The sequence below is a fragment of the Ischnura elegans genome, chromosome 7 (genome assembly GCF_921293095.1).
Source record: "Ischnura elegans chromosome 7, ioIscEleg1.1, whole genome shotgun sequence".
In the NCBI taxonomy this organism is placed as follows: Eukaryota; Metazoa; Arthropoda; class Insecta; order Odonata; family Coenagrionidae; genus Ischnura; species Ischnura elegans.
The window spans coordinates 80,973,030-80,998,726 of record NC_060252.1 but is presented as its reverse complement, the minus strand read 5'-3'; the positions used below and the strand labels follow the sequence as shown (position 1 = coordinate 80,998,726).

Below are 25,697 nucleotides of genomic sequence, written 5' to 3'. Positions count from 1 at the left end.
AGGTTCCGTTCTACGGCCACTTTTGTTCTCGTTGTATTTAGAGACCTTCCAAATTGTATTGTTTACTGTAAAAATATTATCTATGCAGATGATTTGCATATTTATTGACATTGTCTGACTGACAACCTCGGTGATACTATCAAAATGGTAAAAGAAGACTCCTCGAAGTTAGATATCGATTCCTCCTCGCTTCTCTGTTTCGCCATCTTCTCTTCCTCTTTCTATTCATATTCTACATTCCTTTTCTCTCTCCATACGCTATACCTGCCTTATTTACCCCGTCTTTATGCATCCCATGATGGATTTTGCCAATCCTTTCTATGCCAGTATGTACATCTATCTACATCAACATAGTAACTTGCGAGCCACCTCGAGGGTGTTTGGCAGGGGCTTAGTTTACACCAAAATGGAACATGCAATAAGCTAATCTTCGTAGTAATAGAAAAAATGCTACAACACTCTTACTCTCATACATTTAAATTTTTTTCTTCCACACGTGGCTTTCTCTGGTGACTGCCAAATGATACACATTAGTTCAAATATGGAGCAACACGTAGAGAACATTCCGAAAGTAGAACGAGTCGGTAACCCCAAAATGGAGTCTTAAACCGAATGGGGTATGTATGTTCCTAAATATATATATTCTAGTAAAAATTGTTATTGTGCGTGGAATAAACATAATTATTATTATTACATGCGCATGCCAGCAGGCGGTGTGAATTCTCACCGATCATACATTGCTCCATGCAAGTTAACACCGACCATGCAAAAGAAAAAAACAATATTATTATAACGTGAATATATATCCACGCAGCTGCATAAAAATTGATAGATGTCGACTCCTCCTCGCGTCTCTATTTCACCATCTTCTCCCACCTATACACATTCCTCTCCTTTAAAATATCTCCTTAAACTCAATTTGTCTTCTCTACCTGTATTTTAGCGTCCTTACCTTTCTCAGCCAGTCTTTACATCGATCTAAATCCGCATAATACCTTGCGATCCACCTTTGGGTGATTGGCAGGGGGCGAGTACACACAAAAATGCAACAAGCAATACGCTACGTCGTATCGTAGTCATCGAAAATATACGCCACAACAAAATCACATTCCAGCAGGCAGTGTATGCTCTCTCCGATCATGCATTGATCCATGCAAGTTGACTCCAACCATAAAAAAATGCAAATTATTAAGGTGCTAAATATTCATACAACTTCATGTAACTTAAAGGATCTTGTTGGATTACTACGCGAGATACGGTTAGTTAAAGTTTCTTCGTGAATACTCGAATCGATGCATTCGACGTCAAACTACGATTTAGGGATTGAATTCCACGAAGGTTTTCTTAGGGCTTAAGCAGACCTTTCACATGACCACTTTCTCTAACAATATACTTGATTTCAAGTAAATTGGTTAAGTTTAAGATAGTGTGGGGGTAAAAAGCTTCTGTGATTGTACTAATTACTTTTTTGTGATTAAGTCTGTCTGCACCCATCATTACTTCCTGGGATATAGATGCGATCGAATTTTCGGATCGATGACGTAAGTCCTCAAGCCTGTTAGCGATCGAACCTTTTTATATTAATCGATTCTCTTTAATTTGTACCTAATAACCCAATCAGTCCAGCAATGCGTTGCTGTGACTAGCGAAACTTTTAAAAGCTACCAAGTGGAAAAAAATAGCTCCTGAACGAAAATTAATGCTGATTGTCCGTTTGAATACCGATTATTTTGACCTCAAGCATGGTCGTTAGTTATTTTTAAGTACGTTCTGTGAGTGATATTTTTGTTGATATGTGTTATTATCCTGATTGCAGTTCCCCGTTTGTTAGTTATCTGAAATTGTAATCTGAAGTCTAATCAAATTCATTTATTTTCCGAAAATGTGTTTGAACCAGATTGATGCAAATTAGAAAGTCTCTTCGTTAATCCTCGGTACTGAATGGGCTTTTTTCTACTTCCTTTTTGGAGGCACTATTGTCCTGTGTCTCTCTATCATGTAATTAAAACACCTGTTGATTACTTGGGCAATCAGAATTTTATTGGCTTAATGGGCCTCGCAATACAAGTGGTTGATCGGAGAAGAAAGAAATCAGTATTCTTTTGTGAATAAATTCTTCATTCAATAAACAGGATATTCGTCATTGTAACTATTCGAGGGAATTTATAAATTCGTGGGACCCGTAGCATTCAGTAATGCATTTCATGTTGAGGCCGGAAAAATTGTCCCTTGCATTTTTATTACGAATATTTCCATTGTTAGGAGAGGCTAAATTTTTTTCTTGATTCTTTTTGTACCATTTTAATACTTAATTTTGACTGACGATTTTTTTATTTGTTTAAATGGCACCTTAGCGCAAATTATTGAAGTCGAATCTATTTACTTGCATTTTGATACGCTCTTTGTCAACATGTCTTTTCTGCATATTTTTAGTAAATTTTCTAAATTTTCGTAATTGGGAATACTTGGATTTCGGTGTTACATGGAATGTCCCTCAAGATTCACCACCAGATGTCGTTCAAATTTCGCTTGGTGATAGGAAATGGATCCCCATGACGTTTGGTTTTTGTTTCAGCCGCCAAAGCCCAATAATTTTGGAGATATTTGCGGCGGAAAGTACCAGGCACTCTAACCCGTGACCTCTTGTTTGTTAGGCGAGGACTTTATCCTGCCAGCACCGTATCTGCCGGAAACTATGATAGCAGACGCAGTCAAAAAGAAATCCATCATAAGTTTACTATTTTTTTTATGTGGCCCCCCTATGTTTTGATATTTGTCATGAGAAAGGCATTTGCCGTTATTATCTAGGAAAAGTTATGCCAAATGCTTGTAAGATACAAGTACAAGATCTTGAATAACGTGGTCACATGAGTGACACTTAAGTGACCACATTATACGGTAGAGTCTATAATGCTAGACTAAAACCAGAAGTGCGAAAAAGCACCTCATATCAAAGAGCAGTTTTATAGCTTAAGGAACGCCTTAGCATCACTAGGAAATAATTTTAGGATTACGGCTTACATACTTACTACCAGCCATACCTATTTATTGAGCTATTATTTAGAAAGTATCATTTACATTGTGCTATATACCATTCTTATTTGTATAATAATGTAAATAATAATAAAATGAACTTCGTAAGGTATTATATCAGTTTGTTAAGTCTATTTTTCATTATTTTAATAACTATTTGTTATGTGACTTAAAGCTGTAATTACAAATGATAAAGAATAAAAGTGAAACTATTGGTCAATGATTTCAAGAGTTATAATGGTTTTGAGATTGTTAAAGTTTTGCTTTCACTTAAAGAAATCCTCTGCGGTAATATTTTTTCTACACATTTACAGTTCACTTGGATCGATGAGCATTCATTGCTGTCGACTTAGGATCAAATTCGGTGTTATTTCGGAGCTGTCAAAAGCAATTCCACGCGATTGAAAGCTTTTTTAAATATTTTTTTATTCATCGATTAACATCTTCAACTTGTCGATTAAATTCAAGCTCGTTTTGTTTTCATTGATCCTTTTTCATTTTCGTTCCCGTTTTTATCCTCCGAGGTTTTAATTTTTTTTCGTGCTAAATTGGTACGATAGAAGCCTTTGCCGTCGACCGCGATTACATAAACCAATCATCTCGGGATAACCCTCCAATTAACACGAATAATCTCACGTTGGAAGAGATAAAATTGGAAAGATAAAAATAAAGAGTGGTAGAGAAAGAAGAGGACGAGGAAATGGAAGCTTTTGAAACGATAAATCCCCGTAAATCTTCGAGGACTGAGGTAGAAAAAAAATCTGTAGACTAAGCGACAATATTGTTTGTGTTTTTGCAATAAAAAGCGTTCAAAATGGTTATTTTTTTCGTGCGGGCTCGACCACTCAATACCCTCCAATCCCATCTCATACGATCCATGTCAACCCCTCCTTCGTTCAATATCTACTATCCTTCTCTATTTTCCTGCCTCTCTCCGATAGACTACTTCACTCTCGCGTGGTCTCAATTCGGCTGAGTCCCCTTCTTATCTATTTTATGACCCTTTTTCTACGACCCGTCCCGTGATATTTTTTTCCTCCTTTGTTGTATTTTGCGATTCGTATTTCACGTTTTCTCAAAATGTGCCTTTCTGTTAGCCTTGATCTTTTCTATATTGGCGCTATGAGGAGTGTTGCGTTGTTTTTGCTCCGACACGAAAGGTTTTCACCTAGCGTAGGAACGCGTTTACAGAAATAGTACACATGGGCGTATGTATTAACCCTAAGTGATCCGTATTATTTTGTTGTTATTTGTAATGTTCAGCAGTTAAGTACAGTTAACAGCACGGCCTTAAGGCGCGTTCCGGCAGTGGGTAAGAAAGGACATAATAATTAAATAAAACTTTTATCAATCAATTATCAAAATTATAAAATCCAAATCATCAAAATTATCAATAGAAAGGCAATACACATTTTAATATATGACGACGTAACTTGTTTTTAAAAACACACAGAGTAATTTTTCACTTGTAAAAAGCTAAGGAAAGTTCGTTCCGGCGCTGCTAATTTTGCCATGACACCACTGATGCTCACTTGTGTTCTATGTTTACTTCTTAATCCCTGATGTTTTTTCGTCATTGGTTGGTTACCAAACATTATTTTATGTACTCTCGGCAACAATACCGTCTTATGTGATGTTCTTTATAATCAGTGTCTTTCAGCGAGAACATAAGTTCACGTCAAAATACTAAAATAGTAAGCTTTCAGTATGCTGCATTAGGATGGTCCTTATTTTTAAAGCTTTCGGATTTCTTTTGGGACGCCCCCCAGTTTTGTTCCATTTGGTGAGAAAATAAATCATGAAATTTATTTTTGCGTTCGGATACTGGAAAAACGTGCCGCATCGCACTTAAAGTTTTGACATTGTGGTATTTTTAGGTGTTTTTCGAAAATAACTGAAGATGATGTCACGATAGTTCCCGCGATATCGCACCGAGAGTGAGCGCGCGCCGCCCCTGTCAGACAATTAGGATGGCACGCGGGTTGCATACTTTCATTATTTCTTGATCATTCTCACTCATCGTAAAAGCATAAAATTCTTTAGATAAACTCTAAACTTCATCAATATAACCTTTAATGCTATATTTATCACTTTTTATTGCAAAATCGGGCTTTTTAGCAGTGATTACTGCATGTATTGATGAAGTGTGGATTCCGCTTTTCACAAGCAGCGACTTGTAGGATTTGAAATTATGTTTTAATTCTCTTATTCACATATCTACATAGGTCATATTTCGAAGAGGAAATATTCTTGCAGTGAAATTTATGAAGATGGTTTTTCCTATGTAAGCGGAATTTTTTTCTCGCAGTGTTCACTTGACTAGGCGTATTGGAAAATCCGCAGTGATTTCCTTGGACAATGTGTGAATACGGGCCTGCTTTATTTGATATTCTGGTCGGAATAAATCGAAGTTTAGCTATTATTACCAATTGGGCGAACGCCATAAGTCAGTGCTCATCAAATTAATTTAGATTCTAATTGAGATGATTTTTTTACGTAAAAAAACCCAAATTAAGGTGGGTGTATTCATTTTTTTTCTAGATAGACAGTGATGTTCAAGATAGGTGTTTATATGTAAGGTAATGAAAAGTACAGGTCTATGTACCTATTTATTCCAACCCACCCAGGTTTCGGGCTATAAAGTAATTTTCAAGATGTGCCGAAACCCGGGTCGGTTAGAATAAATACCACACGTTTTCGGTTCTACTTGAAAATGGTATTATATGCCGGAACCTGGGGGGATTGGAATAAATGTTATTGGAATAAATAAGTGTGGAAACAGACAAATATTTTTTTTAATGTTAAATAATAAAGATTTACACCGAATTACGCCGGAAACTGTATCTTTTAGTTGATGTCAATTTGCCGCAGAATCTTTACTTTCAGATGCAATTAGCACGCGTATACGTCAACATTTGGCCTTCTTTGGTTATATATTTTTTTAACCATTAACTGCATGAATTTCTGAATAAATGCAAAAAAATTCTTCCTCATAAAGTATATCCGGAAACGCTTCATTTACTACGTATGATTAACATTTTCTACTCTTTGTCAATTTTTAAGGAAAATTACGTGTAAAATTTACGTGTGGCGCTAATATATATGCCACAATAGGGGAGATAAATTCTAAGGTTATTATTTAATGTTAAGGTAACTATGATATATATTTTCTTCCCTTGTTTTTTGGAATTAAGTCTATGATATCACTCGGGTAAATCTTTTTATCCGTTTGTCATGCGGAGAGATAGCTTCCCTCGACATTATGAGAAGCTGATCACCCATAACACCTACTGACTGCTTCGTGAACCACATGCTATAACGATGGGGTGTATAGATAGTATCATAGCTGAAACACCATGTGTTAGAGAGGGAGAATTGTGCCCTTTAAAAAATAACGGGCACTGTGTGTAATGCATCATATATGATACAAAATGCAGAGGAGGGTTAAATTTTAAAATAGCCGAAATCCGTGATGATGCAATGAAGGCATAATGATTCGTAAATCCGTTCTTCTTACCGCTGAGGTCTCATTTGAATCGGAGTCTGGCGTGCTCCACATTTTCTTCCGCTTGGAATACCATTCTTGGCGAAACTTGGTCTTTTTCCCCAAATTCTTCATCCCCACCACTTCCCTCTCGCTCTTTTGTATTCAGTCAACTCACTCTCTTCCTGGCCATCCTTTAGCAGATCTATACATCTGTCTTCTTTATCTAATTTTCTTTCCCCTACTGAGCCATATTTCCCTGTCCCTTTTTTCCGACTCTCTCTTCCTCCCTTGTCTGCTCCATCTCTATCTCTCTCCTCTTATCTTTATCTCTTTCTTTTTGGCTCACTATTTTTTTTTCATTTTTTCCCTTTCCTCGTACGACTGACGCACTTACGTTTTTTTCTACTTTTCCTCACCATGCGCATCCAAACGAAATGTCTGACACCTGGTGGCCAAAAGTCGAAGCTTTGGTTAGGTGATCGCTTGAATAAAGCTGTATGAGTGCATGTGATTTATGATATTTTTTTGGGTGCCCATGAAGATATGGATGAATGGTGTCACTATTTTATGAGATCACTATGAATATATTCTACCGATTAACCCATTCGGATAAATAGCCGGCGATTCGCCGGCGTGTTACAATTTTCCTTAAGGTAAAGAGGCAGCAAACCGCCGATAGAGTGATTATCGTTAGATTTGAAATTTTTTATGACTAATGAATAAATATTATCCTAAAAATAAATATAATGTACTAAAATGATTACAATTATCCTATTACAACTAAAATATGAATTATGCAATAAAATATTATGTTGCATAAATTATTAGGTAGGTAAATGAAAACTTCAAGGAAAATTAAAATGAGATTTAGGCCCGAAATTTCGATGGAAAATTTAGAGGCGAACGGGTTAAAGTAGGTTTCCATGGAGTGCTTAAGAAGCGTTCTGGAAGATTATGTTATGGATTTTTACCTTCTGTCATGGATTTCCCTCCTTAATTCACAATAAGGCTTACTTCCTTTCATTCTATTAAAAAATCCCATTTTCTTCCTTCCTCTTCCTCGTTTACCTATCATTCCACCCTCTAACACTCTTTTCAACATAGCCTCCCCTCCAAGTATTCGTTCCAACCATACCGTCTTTCTCCTTATCTTATCTAGAAGCTGCCTCTCCTCACCAACCATGTCCAGCACTTCGTTGTTCCTCCTCCTTTCCGTCATTTTATGAGATGACTTCCAAATAATATGGTCTCATAAATTAATTTTGACTGAAATAAATTTCATGTTTCAACTTAAGTTACGTCTAAACAGCATTCGATTCGCGCGTACTTTCGATAATTGTCTTGTGTCGTCCAAAATATTTTTACACCTTCTTTAATCAAGCATCATCGTATATAGCTTTGAAGCTGTTATCTTTCGCTGATAAGATCGAAGATTTATACTCATGAGGTATTGAAATTGTCTTTGTGGAGCACATGCTTGTCAACAGATACTCCTGCATACGAACCATCACCAATGCCTCATGTAATAAATTACTTGGCCTGAAATTTACGATTTCGTGTCCTAAGTTAAAGGCAATGTCAATTTATTTTAAAAGTTCAATAAATTAGTTATAGAGGTTATCACTAAAGTTAATGAAAACTATTGGTCGACATGTAATGTATATGACCATTTTCAACCGATTACACAGACCAAAAAAATTGTTTAAAAACTTTCTTTATTTTAATAGCTGATCTTTATAGATTTTGACGAGCCGAATCCAAATCTGGCCTTAGTTTTTTTGTATCACCCGTAGTTTCCAAGCAATATGTATTTAATATTTGATCTAATACCCCTATACGGTATACAGGGAAAGCAATGAAACACTGCGTTACATTATAAATTTGTTTATATTTACTCTTCTCTAGATCGCGAAAAAATTGTTTGTATTTACTAAAGCGTGATAATACAGAGTTCACTTGTCAACTGGAATTGGTCTACATTTTCTTTCCCTTTTTCCTTGAAGCTTCTTGTGTAGCTTTTTCTGCGATGAATCGCTTGCTAAACTTCTCGGTGAAGTACCAACGGTAATCCCCATTATCTTCGTTCATTAGACCTACTTTTTCAATTTGATTTTAACTATAAAAAAGCTGTTAAATTATGAAAATATTGCTTGATTTCATAAATTTAACTGTAAAATGTAAATAAATGGTGGGTGATACAACTTTAAAACCATCACATTTGGATTCAGCGACTTAAAAAACATAAGAACAAGGTATTTTCAGTAAAAAAGTTTTTTCATTGTTGGCCTGTGTTACCTTTCCACTGTTTATGGTGCTGACACCATCGGCCTTTAGATTCGCGACAACCTTTTTTTTACCTACATATTTCTTCCTACACCTTTTATTTCTTGTTAGTCCTTACAATCTCTTTTCCAGCTAATCATTAGAAAAGCTCATTCGAAGGATATGCTTTTTTTTGATCGGTTTTCTATCTGAATGTTCTCCATGATTTTTGGCGATGGATCTTTGCGTTCTCCCGTTTACGCGATTAGACGTTTGTGCTGATACAAGCTTTGACCTTTCTTATTGCAATCGGGGAGAGAACTCGAAGAGAGTGAATGAACCACGAACTTTACAAAAGAGGATCCTCAAGTCGTCCTCTAAATTTGCTGTCAATCACCGCGCATTTAAATTGGTTTACAAAAGTCGCCACTCGCGTCGCTGACGGAAGAAGTGATCCGAGTTTTACGGGTGAATAAGATATAATAAGGAATATCAACCGAAATTTTCATCCATGGTTTTGTGATTTATCAAATTCGTAGCTAGGTATTCAATGCTATTCCTCACATTTGCAAAGACCGCACTATTAAATGCTGGAAAAGATTGGATTGCATTTCCAAGGGGACTTCAAAGAGGCAGTGGCGGATATATGGGGGGGACCACGGCTTAACGTCCCATCCGACGGACGGAGTTTTGCACTTGAAATGTCCTTCACAAAAGTAGAAAGAGTATAATTCCGAATTTCAAGCATTCTAGATTACTGTTGGTTCCTGATAACTAGACGTTGAGAGTGGTTAGTATGAAAATTTATGCATCGTGATGAAGGAAACATGAATCTTTTTTAAATAATACGTTCATGGGGTCGTCGCAATTTAATTTTTAAACGTATTTACAATATAGTAGGGGTGGAAACACCGTATAACGTAGGCTTACAACGTTGCAGAAGTACTAACGCACAGTGGCGGATCTATGGGGGGAGGGGCTAAGGGGGTTATAGCCCCTTGGGTATCCAATTTACGATAAATAGAATAATAATTTCTTCCGACCCCCACTACTGCTGGAATTTTTAATACCACTTAGCCCCCCCTCGTCCCTATCCTGGATCCGGTACTGCATAGAGAAGTCCCAACTCTATCGCATTGAAGGCCGACTCCCTTATCAACGTCAGTCACATTTTGATCAATTTTCAAAAATATCCGCGGCGCGCTGATGAGTGCAATGCGCTCTTATTTCTAATATTGTGCATAATAAAGTTTGTAATTACGAGAGATAGCATGGAAAAGTAATGAATTTGAATGATCACATCATCATGTGTATAAATTTCGGTTAATACTCCAAATTATACCTCATTTCCGCGTGAAACTCGGATCAATTTGTCCGTCAGCGACACTTGTGGCGACTTTTGTAAACCCATTTAAATGCGCGGTGGGTGACAACACATTCAGAGGCAGGAATGGCAAGTGAAACGAAACGAAAGTCAAAACCAGTAAAATTTCAATAGTTTCGTTCCTGGGAGCGAAATGTAGAGACGGAACAAAATGGATTTAAACCCGGGGAGCTAAACTCAGGGTCGAAACAAAATCGGAGTTAAAACTAATTCGGGACGAAACGAAACTACAACTCTGGGACGAGACGAAATATTCCAGATATTATTTCACAACGACGGGACCTCGTGCTTCTCCTTCGAACAGTTTAGTTTCGGCCCACACACTGAGTACGAAGTATGGCTGAATGAAGTAGAGGTTTGCCCTATCGCCATTAGATGCTTGGGGCACTCATATTTATACCACTAACAGGAGAACGGTGAACGCAAACTTGCCATTCGATTTTTAAGCTTAATGTTTCAACCTCTCTACGCGTTTTTCAAACGTAATGGGTCGAAACTATTCCCTCTTATCCCCCTCCACTCAACTTCTGGGATCGACACTAAGCTATGAACAGCGGAGTTTCGATTAATTTAGTTTCGTTCTTTGGAGTAAAGTTTCATCCCGGGTCGAAACTAAACTCCTTAGTGATCTTAATTTCGTGCGGGAACGAAACTAAACACAGGCCTCGTATTTTTGTTTCGCTCCGGGTCGAAGCGAAACATTTTCGTTTCGTTTCACTTTCCATACCTGTTCAGAGGTCGACTTGAGGATCCTCTTTTGTAATATTCGTGCGCATCGCACTCATCACCGCGCCGTGGAAATTTTTGAAACCCAATAATAATGCGACTGAAGTGGTATCTGATATCAACCTTCAGTGGGATGGCATTGGGCCTCCTCTATCCATTATCCTTTGAATCAACCTGCATCAACGACTCCTCTTACCGTCTTACAGTCAAAATCCAAAGTAGCGACCCGACGAGAGCCGACAGACAGCATGTGCATGCATTTATCGGAGCTTGCATTAATCATTCTTTTTTCCCTTTGTTCTCTCGGGCGTTTTCTTTCTTACAAACCTCGTCTCAATATCTCTGTTTCAACTCTGCCCTCCTCATCGTCAAGTTTATCCCCGCGACACATTGACTTTGTAATGCCTTATATGCCAAGTATTCGATTCTACATCTACATACAACCCCGCAACCCGCCACAATAGGTGTGTGGCAGGGGGACCCCCTGCTTAGGGTGTTGCTTATTTTTTATCTTTTCTCGGATTTTTTATTTCTACCTCTTAAAATATGCTATGGGGTGCAGAATAGATATCGTAAAAATTTCAGCTCAATTGTTCAAAATTTAGAGGTCGCTCTAAGAGCATAAATGCAATAACATTGAATTTTCCCAATTTTTTGAAGGAACATCGTTTTCACGGGTAACGCACAATTTTATGTTTCTCTAGGGCCGAAATTCGCTCCATTTTAACGCACGCTCAACAGTTTTCCAGGAATACAATACTTTACCGCGAGCTACAGCCGCGCGTCACACCTCTGACGGCGAGCTGGTCCGACGGCACCCCCGAAGGGGTGCTAGGACACCAGCCGTTTACAAATAAAAGGAAATGCTCCAACGAAATTACGCCTAGAACTCATGTAAGTACTTAATCGTTCGGTAGAAAAACCAATTCCCATATCTATCCGTTCGGAAAGATATCTCTCTTAATTTATCACATTATATCGGGCCTGAAAATGTTTTGGGGCTCTGAGATGATGTTTTCCGTGTCGCCCCTAAAGATATTTATTCTCAATTGGTCAAGCAGTCTAAGCCTAGCAAGCAGCCTTCGAGTTTCTAGCGGCTCTCAGCCAAATTCCCTGAAGATCTTGGTAACGCAATTAACGATTGCGTCATGGAGTCGACGAATAGTGATTACAATCATCTTGGTCTGATCTGCTCTCACCACTTAAGTCAGATTTTATAAAGTTTGGTTTACCCTAACCATTAGACGATACAGCCAACATTACCACGAGGTGGTTTTAAGTTCTGGTCAGCTTCTGCATAAAGTCAAACTTCAAGCTAACCAGAAGTATCAACCACATCGTAGTAAAGTTAAAGGCTTTATTATCTAATAGTTAGAGCTAATCATGGATTGTAATGATAGCTCTTAGTGGTTTATGTCGAAGGCATGCGATATCTAGATACTCAATGAATGACGAAAAGTAAATGACATATGCCTACAGTTCCGGTGAGCATCGTTTTGGGATAATTACCCAGCCTTATTTTGCAATTTAAGAGGTTACGATGACCTATTGGTCATGTGATTCTACATTACATATGCGCGTAGAGCCACCGCTAATGTTTTGCGGCAAGGGATGACTAATCACCAGCATGCCGCAGTTGGGTCAGATGCGCTCTATATGGCTATCGAATGGAATATGATAATAAAAAGAATGCGAACACTTTTAAGCAGGTGGTGTGAGCTTCAACCTAGCATGCATCGCTCCATATAGCTAGTGAATATGACACACAAACTGTTGCATAGAATGGTAATATGTACCATCGTTTAGTGATTAAAATAAATCTCATCACACAAGAATCAAACACGGGGTTTACCGCGAAGGGAGAAAGGCAAAACAATTAAATAAAAATGCAAAAAATTGTAAAATAAAATAAACAATTTCAGCCGTCCTCGCGAGTGCCACGATTAATTTTATAAAATGCGAAATTTTTTTCTCGATTTGACTTTCAGCCATACAAGCCGATTTTAGTAAGGAAATGTGATTATCTTTTTTGTAAGTTGGGGATGAACCTTACTCACTAGTTTAATGATCATTTAATTTTTTTAAATCGAGTTCATCAGCCAGATAATCATGTAACTTAGCAATAGTTGAAATGGGAAGAAAAATTGATAAAATAAAGTGCTTAGGAGTGTGTAATGGCAAAAGATTTTATGAGTTTTAAGCTGCTAAAGGATCATATTTAACTTGCTACCCATGGCAACCGCATGGTCTTTCAATGATAAGATAGATATCATGGTAATTTCAAGATTTTCAACAACATTAGCGCGCAATTTTTCTGTTTTGCCAACTACTTTCACCGATAAATTGTCAACATTAATATTCCTGAGTAATTGTGAATTACCTAGGAGTATAGCCTTAGTTTTATTTGAGATACCGGTAATTAATTGCAGTTGCGCATTCTGTAACCACTGAAAATTTTAAAATAATATCGTTAGCTTTGAACACCTAATACGTTATAAACTAAACACGGGAGCCCTATCATATGTAATATCAGTGTTTGTTGAGGAAAAATTTCTAAAAGTTTTTAGCGCTGTATTTTCCATTGATTGACTCATGTGTGAGCAGTCCTCAATTTTCTTCTGTGGGGTGTGATAGTACTCCTTTCTTCGAGTTTTCGGTAGGCACTGTGTTTCAGTCGTTGTTTCCGTTGGGCCTCTGGTGTTTAAGTATAAAACCAAATGTTGTGAGAAATTGTTTTAAATTTGTGTGAAGTAGTGAAAGAAAAGAAAGTGGGACAAAACATGTACGTGTATACTTTGAATATTTAGTAAGTAAACACGAAGTTGGACTATTTCTTGATAAAAAATTTAGAATAGGTACTAAAAGCTAACACGTCTGTATTTCTGTTTGCTGATGTTCTTCATACGAAATGCCTCTCCACATACGTCATACGGAGTTATTGATTTTACGCTTAGATGCCCTTATCCTTAATATCACGCTGCCCTATCCTCTTCCATTCCTACTATTCTTTCCCCAGACAAAATATGATCCGTGACCTGAATGCTATTTCATATCTTTATCCGATTCCATGATATGTTCCATATCGTGGAATACCTACCAAGTGAGCGCTAGTGGTATGCATTAAAGGATATGAGCAACTCAGTTTTCCGTTAGCACTGAACTACTATGGAAAATTCCTGCACGATATACTCTTCCCTCTTTTATCTGATTAATTAACTTTTATTCGTCTTACGGGTCATGAACCGTAGTTATTCTTCAGTGGAAATAAACAACTTTCTTATCTCAGAGACCCATGTGGCTCAGGTAACCTTGGGCAACCTGTTTCATATTATTATTTTTGCATTTTGAGGTGTGCGTAAGCTTTAAGTACCGAAATCAACTATTTATCGACCCGCCAGTAGCTTAATACGCTTTATGGGAATTATGCGGCTATAATTAATGAATTAAAGTAGTATGAGCCAACTGTTTGCTTGCTTGATAGTAAACTCTTGTCGAATTCATTGATTGCCTACGTACACTTATCAAGTTCTATTACTGGGCACATTTTCTCCGTGTGTGGGCAGTGTTGTATAAAATTGATGATTATACACGTGGTCACATGGTACTCATCGTTATGCCAGGTTTGAAAAAACGTACGTTGCAATGCGATGCGTACGCTACGTTGCGATGCGAAATTAATATCCAAATCCTCATCCAGAATTCAAATATCGGCTAGTCCGCGTTCCCTCTGTCCCCCTTTCTCAACCCTTTCCTTTCTCTCGGGAGACCCCCATACACTACTCGAGTGATGGATGGACCGATACTACGTGCCTCTGCAGCCTTAATGCGCCCCGGAATTGAATCCTACAACCCTCCCCAACCTCCCCGTTCATCCCCTCGCTCACACACCGACCGGCCTGCCCCGTCGATGGCGTTCGAGAGGGACCCCCATCCTACTCACGCGATGATCGGAAAACATGCGCCTCTTTTCTACCCCTCCACCAACCCTCGCCTCTTCCTCTCTTAAAAAACTCACTCCCTCCCTCTTTCTCTTTCTTTCTCACTTACTCTCTCCCCCCTCCCCTCTCCCTCTTTCCTCCCCCCCCACACCACGGTCGTCTCCTGACTTGTGTTCGCGCTATCGGCCTTAACATATGCTCCCACGTTTTCTGAGTCACAAAAGGAGATTCATAACGGTCTTTAATGTTTCCTTGCCAGCGGCGGAATATCTAATCGTGGCGATATTTATTACGGTGTAAGTATTGCTCGCCCTCCGTTCTACCTCCTCCTCCCCCTCCCCCCCCCGAATCCTTCCCTTGTCCCCTTGTCTTCCCACCCCTCCCCCCCGGTTATTTTTTTTTTAATGTTACGATCTTGTCCCCTCGGACAAAACCCCTTCAGCCACATACCCCTTTCCTTACCGCTTACCCTGTTTTTCGTTTTCTTTCTGCCGTTCCGCCCTCCTCCTTTGAGTACTGTTTTTTTCCCTTTACGACGTGTTTAATTTCACCTGTTTCTCTCTCTGTGTGCTATCAGGGGATGAAAAATTGTGCTGTGTATATCGCTTGTCCTTAACCTCTCTCTCGTTTTGCATGCCGTCTCTCGCGGTGATTTTTTTTGTCCTTCAACGTCCCGAATATACTCTTGTAAGCTTATCTGTCTCATTCATTCTTCGTCGTTCTTTCCGTATCTTGTTTCATTCACTCATGAATTCTTTTGCGATTTACTCTCCTTATTCTTGTCCCTCCTCTTAATCATGTCTGTTTTCGTTTTAAACTCAAGCCTGTCGCTTCTATTTCAATCGTCCGTTCTCCTTATCCATTCCCACTATTGTGAAGAAATAAAGTTAGTCCCTCCGTTTCAGTTGCATCTCGATTCTTTTCTCCGTTTTGACTCTGCTGTTTATTTATGAACCGTAAATTTCGGCGGTATCGCTCATTTTTCATTTAGGTCCCTGGTTGCTCTAGATCTCACTTAACATAAGTAACTTTCAGCTATATGTATTTCCTTGAATATTTTTCTAAAAATGTGTACATGTACGCTGTTCTCTATCTCTATTCTATGAAAATCCAAAGCTCCATTTCACGTGATTGCTCAATATTGTTGTGCTTTAGAAGTCTGGTTTGTGAATTTTAAACTATCTTCCGGTGAATTATACCTTCATCTCTTCAAATAATTTATTTTATTCCGTTTAATGTGCTTTTCATTATTACTCTTATTTAATCTCCCGACTTACCTTCATGTTCTGTCCTTCAGCAGTGGTATCATAGTCCACATAAAGCAAGCATGGGTTTAAATACTTGCCTTTACGATTGGAGCATATTCCTCGGTGCTCTTATTGTCACAGTTGGATTTTTAACTGAAGTAGTGATTTGTTTCCCTGTTTCTGATGCTGTAACGTAAGTTAATACGCATATTAACCAGTTGCGACGCTATTTGGAATCCTTAATTTTTACTTATCTTGAATCCTCGGTGCCTCGGTACTTCATCCTGCTAAACGATGTTTACCAATTTATTCAGGTCAGTTTTCAGTCATTGCCCTGTCATTTTATTCGTCTCGTTAATTTGAAATGCGCTAATATTTCTTAATTCCATCTTTTAGAAGAATCGCTTTTAAAATTTCCAATCATAAATTCTTTTATGTTGCCTTTGTGTATTGTAGATGTCTTAGATGCCAACTTATACAATACCTAGAAATATCCTCTGTCTATTTGTTCCTGAGACAATGTCTCCAAGAATTGCATCGCCACCTTTTCATTTCCTAGCCGAATGTATTTTACGGTTGGTCACCATTCTATAAGTTAAGGATTGGAAAGAGGTTGTGCTTGGCGATGCATTATTTTCCACGTGATATTTCAGTTTAATTTTTTTAAAAGCGTATCCTAGTGTGGCTTCCATTTTCTCCCTGGCGATGGTAACTTCTCTTGAGGAGAACTGAGCGATCGCTTACGGAAATTTTGGCACTCTGTCTTATATCCATGCCCTGGGTGATTGAGCACCAATACTTAGAAGTACCTCAGCTGATTTATTCAAAATTGAGTGTTTGTTTTCCTCGGGTTGTAGCTCATTTCCCTGGCAACAGCTGATAGTTGGTTCCAGTGGCGTAGCTAGGAATATGCTTTGGTGGGGAGTGGGAGTAAATATACATTACGGACCTCCCCAGGCAGTCCGGGGAAAATTTTTGAGAAAAGAACTGCCTTGATATTTAATCTACGGAAAATCGTAGAAATTTCCTTCCTCACATGAAATTTTTTCTTTTCTGTAGAAAAGTAAATCATGGTTTCGCTAGTAGTGGGCCCTGGTCGTTCCCATAGCGGCGCGGGTATTCCCTATCCTTCCCTTGCACACTTATCCCTTCGTTGGAGGTGTCGTCGGGCTCTCATCGCGGCGATGCCTCCTATCCTTTTTCCTCCCAAAATCCTTCCCCTCTTGAGATGGCGCGGGCGTAAAAGTCTCTAACTTGGTTCCCGGTCCTCATGAGTGTACCGGGCCCACCCTATATGTCCGATTCCACAGTCCACTACCTGGAAATACATTTTACACCATTTTGGCAGTTAAAATTTGGGTTTTACCCGTAATTTCGTAGGAAATCATCACGACAGGGAAAAAATTAGTATACTCTAAATTGTGCTTCTCATTCTCTGAGGTTTTGGGGGGGGGGGTATTTTCCCGACATACCCCCGTAGTTACACCACTGGTTAGGTCCTTATTTAAGTCTCTCCTTGAGCCTTTCGCAGAGCTATTTTTCAGTTCTCTCCATGGTTTTTCGGGTTAGCTGCGCCGAATTTGTTCTCAAGATGTCATTTCGTGGCTCGTATAAGTCTATGAAAAGAAACTGGTATAGAGCGTACGTTTTAAAGGGATTGAGTGGTGACGTTGACATTGAGGTAATAGAAATGGAATCGGATCGAGGTGCATAAATGTAAAGAACGTCTTATCCTCCGCTCGTATCCTATAATAGAAAATAATTCCTATTAAGGTGTCTTTTTCCAGCACCTGTGATTAGAATAGCGTATTGGGCTTTCTTGGAACATATCTTCTATTGGGTATTGAGCTATTTACCAGGGATGAAATTCACCATGAAAAATTCAATCGGCTTTGCCGGGATTCGAACCTGGATTTCCCGATGCCGATCAGGTACGCTACTAGTTACACTAGCAAGCTATCTTCTCCAAAGGCGATTCTGAGGACGTGTTTTATCGAACAAGGTGTTGACGGCTCAAGTCCATACTGAAGCACAGGAGGCTGAGGTCGTGCATACTAAGGCACTATTGATGAATAAAGCCATTGTCGCTATTCCCTGATGGAAGTTTTTCAAAGCGCTGCATAGAAAAAGTGATTGCGTACCAAATTGTATGCAGTGCTACGGATTTGAATGTTAAAGTGAAGCATATAAGCCAATATGAACCTGGTAATAATAAAAATATCTTCTTCTAAGTAATCAACCCTTGGGTTGGTTTGCAGCAGTCATCCATCTCTGTCTGTCCTCCACCAGCCTCTTCAGCTCTAGGTAGCTGTTGCAGCCCATGTCCTTCATTACTTGGGTAATATAGCTCAACCTCGGCCTTCCTCTGCCGTTCTTCCCCTCCACAGTGCCCTCTAAAACTGTTTTTACCAATCCATTATTTTGTCTCAGTAAATGTCCAACCCATTTACTTCTCCTTGCAGTTAGAATACTCCACAGGTCTGCTTTCACTCCCAGTCTTTCCAGTATCTCCTCATTCGTTACCCGGTCTACCCATGAAACTTTTAACATTCTACGGTAGCACCATAGTTCAAAAGCATCAATTCTTTTTTTCTCTGCTGCTCCTATCGTCCAAGTTTCACTACCATAAAGCATTATGCTCCATACAAAAGTTTTGAGTAGATTCATCCTAATCTTGATACTCATGTTTTTTGAAACGTATATCTTTCTCTTCTTGTTGAAAGCTATTTTTGCCTGTTGTATTCTACTGCTTATTTCCCTTTTGCTTCTGGCATCCGTGGTGATCTTGCTTCCTAAATACGTGAATTCTTCTACATTGTTCAGCTGTGTATTACCCAAAGTTATATGTGCTGGTATTCCTGTTTTGCTTACAACGAGTGTCTTGGTTTTGGTCCTGCTTGACTTTAGATTGTATCTAGCCAGCGTGACTTCCATCTCCCTAAGCACTTCTTGTAGTTGGTCTTCACTTTCTGCCAAGACTGCTAAGTCGTCCGCAAAACATAGCTTATATATCCTCTGCCCATGGACCTTAATTCCTGCTTCCGGTAAGTTAGTCTCTGCCTCGTCCAGTGCTCTTTGTAGGTATAAGTTAAATAGCGCAGGTGACAATGGACATCCCTGTCTCACTCCTTTTCTAATTTTGGCCTGCTGTTCATATTGTCCAAATCTCAGCACTGCAATTTCTTCTCTATAGAGACCCCAGATAATTCGTCTGTCTTTGTAATTTATCTTTGCTTCTTTCATTATGGTAAAGAGCTGCTTCCAATCAACACTATCAAAAGCTTTTTCAAGATCAACAAAAGCTATGTAGGTGTTCTTTTCTTTACTCAATCTTTTTTCTAGTATGATTCTAATGGCAAGTACTGCATCTCTGGTTCCTCGTCCTTTTCTAAATCCAAATTGGTCTTCGCTGAGGAGAGTTTCAACCTTATCTTCAATCCGGCTTAGTACAATGATATACAGTATTTTAGAGGCATGTGTGACAAGGCTCAATGTGCGGTATTGTTCACATCTGTTGGCTGATGTTTTCTTTGGGATTGGTATCATTATACACTTTTGGTAGTCTGAGGGAATGTCACCTGTTTCGTAAATCTCACACACTAGTTGATATAGTGCATTATGTATTTCTTCTCCTGTCATCTTCAATAATTCTGCTGGTATGTCATCTATGCCAGGTGCTTTATTATTCTTGAGTTTTGATAGTGCTTTGTCAAATTCTCCCCTCAGTATGCTGTCTCCTTCTTCTTCTTGATTTATTTCACCTTCGTTCTCAATCACTGTGCTTGTACTAATTGTCATATATCCATCGTATAACTCCTCGATGTATTGTTTCCACATTTTTCCCAATTCATCTTGTTCATAAATTATTTTGCCATTTTCGTTCCGTAGTCCATTACTTCTAGTTTTATGATTTCCAAAGAATTTCTTCACTATTCCATAAGCCGAATCCATTTCATTACGTTTCATATGTTCTTCGACTTCTTGGCATTTTCCTTCCCAGAAGGCCTCTTTTGCTTTTATGGTTTCTCTGTTTATTTTGTTTCTGAGAGCCCTGTACTGTATTTGTGCTTCGACTGTATTATTATTTTTTAATTTTCTTCTTTCTTCAATTTTTTGTACAAGGTCAGCAGTTATCCATTGCTTCCTGTTAATCTGCCTCCGCTTGCCTAATACTGCTTCTTCAGTTGTTAGCACCCTGTTTTTTATCATTTCCCATTTTTCGTTAATAGTCTTTGGCTTCTCAGTTCTTTGTTTATTTGTTTGTTCTTTGAATAAGGAGAGCACTTCTTTTTCTTTTAACTTTCCTACATCCCATTTAACTGCATACTTTGTTTGAAGCTTTTTAAACTTTAAATTACACTCTGATAAGACTAAATTGTGGTCGCTGTCAATATCTGGTCCGGCATAACTTCTGCTGTCTTTAATTTGGTTTATAAATCTCTGCTTCACCAGTATGTAATCAATCTGGTGTCTTTGTTGTCCATCTGGTGCTTTCCACGTGTACCTTCTGCGTGGGTGATGTTGATACCATTTATTTGTTATTATTAAATGATATCGGGAGCAGAACTCTACCAGTCGGTCACCTCTCTCATTTCTTTTGCCCAAACCAAAAGGTCCAACAATCATCCCTTCTCTTCCTTCTCCAACCGTGGCATTCCAGTCGCCCATGATTATAGCATTTTCCTCCCCTTTTATTCCTTCTATCAACTCAATCAGCATATCATAGACTTACTCCACTTCTTCATCTCTTTCATTAGTAGTTGGCATATACACTTGAATGACGATAGTATCTTTTGGTTTTGTGTTTAGTTTAACAAGGATTATCCTCCCGTCACACTGTAGGTATCCTTTAACTTTCTTTCCAGCTTCTTTGTTCATCACTATTGCAACTCCTCCTACTCCAGGTCTACCTTCAATTGTTCCTGTGTGTATTACTTTGTAATCTCCGCTCCAGAACTCACCGTTATCTGGCCATCTTGTCTCTGCAACGCCAATGATATCTATTTTCATTCTATCCATTTCCATCTTTAGATTCTCTAGTTTTCCTGCCTTAAGGAGAGTTCTCACATTCCAGGTACCAACTCGCATATTCCTATTCTTTTTATTGTTTGAAACGAAAGCTTGAGCAGTCCCCTCCCGGAGATCCGAATGGGGGACTAATCCGGAATATTTTACTAAAGCTTGTTCCATCATGACTACTGATACTTGAGACATCCAAGGATCTTTAATGCAGTAGTGTCTCAGTTCCTTTCTGCATCCTATGCCGTTGACCAATGGTAGGTTCTTCCGCCTTTAGGGGTAATTTCTTACCCCAAGGGCAAGAGGGTGCCCTAACTCCAAGTACTGTGGAGGATGGTACTTATCCCGGCATCCACTCGGTCCTCTACCACTTAGCCCATTATTGAATGGTTGCCCGCTCTCCACCACTTGGAGGTGTGGCTCGGGGTTTCTCTGTCATTGGGCACTGTGACCAAGAGGCATTTCTCAGGCCCTCAAGATCTTGGAGAGAATAAAAATATAGGATCATAATATTTCTGTGTGTGATTGTGTACATTGAAATATTTTTCATCTTCTTAATATCATTTTTTTTCTATATTTATTAAAAAAATAATTCGGCAGCCCGAAAACGAGATCGTAAAAAGCTTTCAATAAAAAATGCTGGTCTTCAAGCAGTACCAAACATGCCATCGTACATGTGTAGACGTGTTTTATTAGTTTACTGCTTTTATTTATAATGGAGAAGCAAAAGCGCCGCGATCGAAAAAAATTAAATGTTGATGGTATTTTAAAGTCACTGCGGAGTAGCCCCTGAATTTCATTTTTGGCATAATAAGATAGATATGCCTAGATTGTAATATATAAGTTTTTGGTGGTCTCCGATATTGAATATTAATGGAATGACTCACGAGATTAAAATCATTTAATTAGAGGAAAAAGCATGCTTTCCGGACGTAATTACGATGAAAAATTACTTTCACTTTCTGATCAATCTCTCTTGTCACTATCTTAAAATGATATACGCGCACTTTCTTTTATGGAAAATATCTCTGCCTGTATTCAGTTAACGCTATCTCCTGATAAATACCTGAGGAAGTAGAATGGCCCTAATGTTATTGAAAAAAATCTACCCTCACCTTGATGTATCATTTTAACCTCTTCTGACCTTCCCTCAAGAGTGGTTTTTCATTCCAAAAATTTTCTATCTGAATTCACTTAGCGTCCGCGCCCTCTCCTTTGTAATTTCGTCCTGCCTTCATTCATCCTCCGTCTCCTCTTCATTTCTAAGCAACGCAGCGTGCGTCCCTCCGAGGCCACCTTAAATCACAGAACAAAGGAAGAGAGTCTCTTTTTACCTCCACCATAGGATTCGTTCTCGGTAAATCTTATTTCCCCTCTCCGGAGCGGACCTCGTCCGTAATGAATGTCTTACGGGTGAGGGGGATATGAGTGTAATGAATGAGAAAGGATGTCTATGCGATTATCACGGAAAAATGTAATCATCTCGGCTGGAGGAAAATGTCTCAGGAGATGGTTGGGAGGAGGGAGTAGTGGGGGGGGGGGCAAGGGTTTTCGGGATAAGGTTTTTTAAGGGTTCTCAGGGATATGTATTTATTTTATTTTTTTTCGGGATTTTTCCGTCTAGATAACTTCGAGAGAAATATATGGGGGAAAAGGCCTGATAAATGGCAAAGCTTTGGATAAAGAATGCTAATCCATTTTTTTAAAAATATGGAATTCCATAAAATAGGAATTTCCTGATTATGAAAATTCTTTCTCCGCCGTGTTCATTTCGCCGTAAGAGGAACTTGCGCGATGAGCTCAAGGTTTTTGGAGGCAGACCCTGAATATATTATTCACAGGATTCCGATAATGGAGATATCATTCATCGTTCATGACGCATATTGCCAGGGTCGAGGTCGCCACCCTGTGTACGAATAGATTACCGTTGCGCATTTATACGTTTGATGGATGCTGAGAATTCCTGCCTTATTGATTTTGTGTGTAGGGCGATTAATATCGATTTTTAGGGTCTTTTTCTATTCTGTGCGCCTTTCCTGGTCGGGGCATTACCACCGTGTAAAAAAATCTATTCTGAATAACTACTTATCTTGATTAATATCAGTCTATACCAGGGGTGGGTACAGGATTTTTTTACTGGGGGGGGGGCACAAGGGCCTGACAGGCAAACGATCTTCTCATAATTAAAATTCAAAACAAGATAAAGCAATTAATGTACGAAATATGTTCTTTTTATTTTGATATGAAAGTTATTAATATGAAATAAAATGATTGAGACTCAGTAATATGCAAAACAAAGTGAACTTAATGATAACCGTATTTAAAATTTTGTCCATTATTTTACGTGCCTCCGTGTCCCCGGGCCCCCGTTTAATCCACCTATGGGATATACTCTGTGAAGCCTCTCTATGATGGAATATAAACTAATAGACTTGGTAAGGTTAACTACGTTTTAGGTGGAACTAATCGTTTTTTACGTCACATTAAGCCGTCTCGCCGGAAGCTGCTGGTCATGACTAGTAAAACTCATTTAGCCTTGCAACTTCAAGTTTGTCCTTTACTCATTATCAAATGTTGTTAATTGTTACCAGTGGCGGATCTATGGGGGGGGGGGGAATAAGGGGACTATAGCTCTAGCCTTTGGTATCCAATTTACACTAGATAGAATGGCGATTTTTCTCCAACCCCCACTACTGCTGGAATTTTAACCCCCACTAAGCTCCCCCTTGTCCCTATCCTGGATCAGCCACTGGTTGTTACCCGGTTGTTACACGTAATGGAATGTCGAATGCTGTTGCTTAATTTCTTAAATCTGCCTAAGATCCTTTAAGTGAGGCAAAATTCTAAGTATTTCCTTAAATATTATTTGTACTTTCATGCTTGAACGTTTTTGGATTTTTTTGGGTGCTGATACACTGGTATTTTTTTCACTAGCGCAGTTTTAAAATGCAGCTTGATGTAATTGTTTCCTTTCATCGCCATTTCTAAAACTTATTTTTTTTAACCTTAGGAGAAATTTCTTGTCACTCTATATTTCTTCCGAACCCAATTATCTTCAGGGAAGAGCACAAGGCGCTCCGGAATAAAATTACGCAAACATGAAATCACGAGTCAGAAGAAAAGAATATCTCGAGTCAAAACTAGTTACTTATTATTAAAGCTCTGCACAGTGTCGTGATAGAGGATTTTTTCCGTTTTTTCTTTCAGGTATCCAACTCGAAGTCTCGTCGGAGCTATATTATAACTTTCCCAGGTATTAATTTTTATTCAAGGATAATTCTTTTTAATTATGTAATATTGCTGTATTAAGGTGAGCACGTGCAACATAATTCATAATTTCGTGGAATACTATAATTACGATCCAAGGGCAGTTGCTTGAAAATATGCGAAAGATACGGGGAGATCGAGTCGACTACTGCAATTAAGGCGGGGGAAACTCTCTTGGAAATTAACAAGCGGAGAAGACAATGGCGTGAGGTGCCGTAAAGGAGGGGATAGCGAATGAAATATTAAAAAAATGCGTGGGGTATTCCCTTAAGAAACGGTAATGTGCCCCGAAATCGCCTGTCGCCTGTCATAATTCGCCTAATATCTCCCGAAAATGAGTTCCATATATAACTGGGAATTTTCCAGTCGGGCTGTTATATCTCTTCCCTCGCCTACCCCTTTTCTACTCATTCACTCCCACCAGCTAACCTCTCCCTCCCAAGCCTCTCCTTCATTTTGTGTCACGGAAGTATTCGGGAAAGTTAGTGAAAACTGTGTGTAGGGGCGGGGAGGTGAGGTGTTGGCAGGACGCGATATATCAGAGCCGCCAGATCAGCCCACCTGTGAGAAAACACTCGCTCAGACCCCCACGAAAGGCGCCTTCGAAACTTGTGCGATAAGGGATTTATTGGATCCTTGCTCTCACCCTCCCCCCCATAATCTGCCCTCTACCTCTCCCCCGCCCCTTATTCCCCCTCCCCTACTCGTCTTAAACTCCCTCCACCCCCTATCCTCCCTCCATTCTCCACCCCTATCATTAAAAAAATTCTCCCCTCTCCTCTCTCTTCTTTCATGTCCCGGAGACAACGGAGCTTAATTCGTTTGGAAATTACGAGCTGGGGAAGAAAAGGTGGAACTAATTCCTCTTTTCCGACGAGGGAAATCTTGCATTCTTGTGCCGAGTTCTTTGTTCCCCGGTGGACGACGGCCTGCATGGGTTATTGCGTTCCTTTAGCCGTTAAATTGAGTCGAGGGTTGCCGATTGACTTGAGAACACTCGTTAGTGGGAAGGCTTAGAGGTTTTTCTTTTTTCGGAGGTTTGATATCTAGAATGATGTCGATTTCCTTTTTCGTTGTGGCGGAGATAGATATTTATTTTAAGTGATGGAATCTTACGTTACTATTTTATGGTGATCGCACAGCGAGAAAATTATTTTTTTATCGGCTATAAATTGGATGAATGTTTTCACTAATAAAAGCTACTTGCATTACCTGCCTTAATTTCCGATTCGAATAACAACTGCTGATTATTGACTGAAATTTTTGAAATTTCTATACATTATGTTATTCAACTTTATGACATAATCAAGCATAGCAAATGCAGGAAATCTAAG

General features: G+C 39.0%; 1 long non-coding RNA gene across 1 annotated transcript; it reads right to left on the bottom strand.

Annotated features, from left to right (window-relative positions):
* Positions 1-1,269: 1,269 nt before the first annotated feature.
* Positions 1,270-21,410, bottom strand: LOC124162676. The gene is made up of 3 exons (XR_006865646.1): positions 20,977-21,410; positions 10,827-10,830; positions 1,270-1,283 (listed from the first exon to the last, which is right to left on the bottom strand). It is a non-coding gene; the product is annotated as an uncharacterized LOC124162676 (long non-coding RNA).
* Positions 21,411-25,697: the final 4,287 nt, after the last annotated feature.